This window comes from Asparagus officinalis, chromosome 5 (assembly GCF_001876935.1).
Source record: "Asparagus officinalis chromosome 5, Aspof.V1, whole genome shotgun sequence".
Lineage (NCBI taxonomy): Eukaryota > Viridiplantae > Streptophyta > Magnoliopsida > Asparagales > Asparagaceae > Asparagus > Asparagus officinalis.
The window spans coordinates 108,193,747-108,197,654 of record NC_033798.1 but is presented as its reverse complement, the minus strand read 5'-3'; the positions used below and the strand labels follow the sequence as shown (position 1 = coordinate 108,197,654).

At 33.6% G+C, this 3,908-nt stretch overlaps 1 long non-coding RNA gene across 1 annotated transcript; it reads right to left on the bottom strand.

The window, feature by feature from the left end:
• LOC109840588 lies at positions 934 to 3,437 on the bottom strand. The gene is made up of 2 exons (XR_002246955.1): positions 3,244 to 3,437; positions 934 to 1,541 (listed from the first exon to the last, which is right to left on the bottom strand). It is a non-coding gene; the product is annotated as an uncharacterized LOC109840588 (long non-coding RNA).

The window sequence follows — 3,908 nt, the reverse complement described above, 5'->3', positions numbered from 1 at the left end:
CCCTGACCCACGAACACTGTTCATCTTCTCTAACAGATAGTTATGTGGAAATAACGACTTTTTTTTACCTCTAATATATATAAGAGCTTCAATTCATCTCATCCCTCCATTACTCATCTCTCCTTCTTTAAGCTAGATCCCAAACCCTATTCATCTTCCAATGGAGTTTTCAAGTTCATCTTCACCTGCTAATGGAGTTCCTCTTGATGGGGCTAATGTGAGATGTTTTTGTGGGTTGCAATGTTGAATTCGCACTTGCAAGCAAGGAGAAAATAAAGGTCTACAATTCTATAGTTGCCCACAGTATAGAAAATCAACATACAATGGTTGTGGCTATTTTGCTTGGGTTGATGATAGTAGGAGCTTGATGGTGAAAATTTCAAAGGAGATGAGCACTCCATCTAGGAAGTTTGATGAAGTTTTGATGTTGATGAGGATCCTTTTGGTTGTGTTAGGATTGTTGTTTTTTAAGAATTATATAATTTGATGTAATTTAATGTAATTTGATGTTGATGATGATCCTTGATGGTGAAAAAAAAATTAAGTGTATTTTTGGGTGAACTTTAGCAATTTGATGTAATTAATGTAATTTGAATTTAAACTATAGTGAAATTTATTGTAATTTTGCAAATTTATAGTAATGAAAATTAGCAGTTTATTATAATTTTGTATGGAATTTCAGGATTAATGGTGGTTTTTAGAGCTGATGGAATGAGGAATAAAAAGAGGTGTTTACTAAAACAAGAACAAAGAGAGTTGGTATATGCAAATATGCAAACACTTAGCTTAAATACATATTTTTTAACATGTTCATAACACCATGTCCATAAAATCAGTACACAAGAAATACTTTTTGAACATGCTCATAAAACCATATTAACATGTACAAATAAACGTATCCACTATGTACAAATTAAACCAATCTCATGAATATACCAATACTTATAGATTTTTCATTGCATAGAGACATGGTACAAGGTGTCCAAATTACATAAAAACACCACAAACAAATTGAAACGTTGTCTTGAACATTATCCTTTACAGTTGAAAGTGTTTATTGGTGTACATGATCCAAAATATGGCAAAATATCATGTATACAATGAAACATAGTGCACAAGTTCACAAAATTACCATGTTGACTCTAAAACATGGTCTTTAGCTGTAATTTTTGTAGGTGTACATGTCCAAAATAGACAAAATACTATGTACATCTTGAAGCACAGCCACAAGTTCAACAAGATGACATATGTACTCCCATATTCATGGAAATTACAAAAGTGTGTACTAAACCACACAAATTAGGAACATTTCACATGGCCAACAACTCTAGTTTCAGATGATTTGACTTGGTTGATTGGCGTCTTGCTGTGTACATTGTGACATTGCTGCATTTTGAGATGGAGGTTGTGCTTGTGAAAGTTCTGGATCCATCCAAGTTGGTGGTGGTGGTGGTGGAGTCCATGTCATAGATGCTTGAGATGAGGATGGTGCTGCAGTAGTTGTACTCCCACCCCTTCCTCTAATAGCATTTAGCTTCGACCTACAAATCATATATGTAAGTTGCAAGGAAATTTTCAAGTGTATCATGTCGTTAAACTTTGCACCTACATAAAATTGAGGATCCTCTAAATCCATGTTGTAAATAGGTCCCTCTTTAGGATCAAAATTACCTAACTCATCTTCACTCTCCCTCTCCTCCTTCGAACTTGAAGCGAATGATATTCATCTTCTGGAACACAATCATCAGCATCATATTCACTATCTTCAACATTATCAACCTCTATTTGAGTGTTATTTAGTGTTGAGTTAAAGATTTCCCCGTCCACTTTATCATCATTAGTACCCCAATCAAAATCATTTTCAACTGCATCCCTATCTAAAGCATCCTCAATTTTGCCCATGTTCACAAACCTGTCATCACTAACCCCATAATTCTCATCTTCATCACTAGACAATGCATCCATATCTATACGAATGGTCTTGGTTGATTTATGTGCATGCTCTCTAGGTGGATTTCTTCTCCTAAAAGACAATGATGCTCTCCAACTAATACTTGAGACACTCTCAATTGTTAAGAACATTTCAAGCTTCTTCTTGTTTGAGTGATTTTTTACCACACCCATAAAAACATCATCAGTCTTGATTCTAGCAAACCTTCTAGGATTAGTTCCAGGAATTGTATATAACAACTTCATGATGTTACACTTAACAACTGGTAGAAATTCAAAGATTAATTCACCCAACTTCTTTAGTGAAGTGTTATTAGCATCTACCCTTAGTGTTCTCTGATTGGACAAATTTTCAAAACCATCCGCTTTTAAAATTTATTTTCAAAAAACGACCCATTTCAACCTTAATTTCAAAAACCGACCCAGTTGGTTGAAACTGGGTCGGTTTTTGAAAAAAAAATTCCTAAACTTCACGGGAGTTGAACTCCCGTGAAGTTTTGTTATGAGAAAAAACTTCACGGTAACAAAACTTCACGGGAGTTCAACTCCCGTGAAGTTTGGGAATATTTTTTCAAAAACCGACCCAGTTTCATCCAACTGGGTCGGTTTTTGAAATTAAGGTTGAAATGGGTCGTTTTTTGAAAATAAATTTCAAAAGCGGATGGTTTTGAAAAATCCTCCTTCTCTGATTTCCAAACTCATATTTTTTTGTACCAATCCTAGGTATATTTCTCCAATACACATTGTACCTCAACACAATTTCCACAACTCCCTCCTCCATCTAAATTCAACAAAACAAACCTACATGTAATGACCAAAATCAAAGTTCAGTATTATAACAACTCATTACAGAAATATGCATACAACAATCTTAAAATGACAGAATTTATACGTAATGAAAAACAAGAAAAATATAGAACAATAAATTAATTATGGAGACAAGCCATAACAACTTTTTACAGAAACATGATTGTATAATCAAATATGGGATTCAAAAAAGACAAACTAATTGTCTAACCAAATAAAACATGTTTTCCACAAACATAATTCAACAAGCCCCAGGTACGTGAACAATGTGAATATAAAGCTGATTGAAAATCCTAATTCAACATGCTAATTAACATGCAACAAACATATTTTGCAAATTGAACCCAATTTTAGGGCTAAATTTGGGGAAGACTCTAAATAAGCATCTAAACCCAAAACCCTATCACTCTGACAGCACACAATAAACCCTTTAAAGAAGATGACAGGGGGAAAACCCAAAGAAAATTGAGGGAAATATATAATTACCACCATGATCTTGTGCTTGATGGAGTCGACTTTTGGCAGAACTTCGTCTTCAATCCTGTAAGGATCTTCATCTTTAATCTTCAATGACCAAAATTACTGAATTTTGGGTCGAATTTGGGTTATTTGGGCGAGATCATAATTAGGGCGTAAAAAACCCCTTTCTTTTCTATTCTGGGAAGCAGGAATACAAAGAGACAGAGAAAGAGAGGGGTGAACACATGTTCGTTTTTATAGTATAATATAATTGAGGGTGGGTATTTGCCTAATTTCATGCGTTAGTCTTAATTTAATCATGGTTAAAACTTTTAAAGGAAAATAGTAATAGAGGGACTAATATTAATATACAATTTGGGGGATTAATATCATAATATGAAGATTTGGGGGACTAATATCAAAATAGGAGTGATTTAAGAGACTAATATCGAAAAACCCCTAAAATGTATTTGTAAATATATTTTCAAGAGGTGAAAAAGAAACAACGGAGCCTAGGAGCATCCTAGTTTAGAAGTTTACAAAACAATCGTGTTTTTTAAATCACTTGGTAATTAGATCCTTTATAAAAATTTTCTAAAACCCATATTTCGTAATTTTAGAAATAGAAAAAAGAAAAAAAAAACTAGGAAAAAAATATGTCAATGCCCCCAAAAAAGGAAAGATCTTGTGGC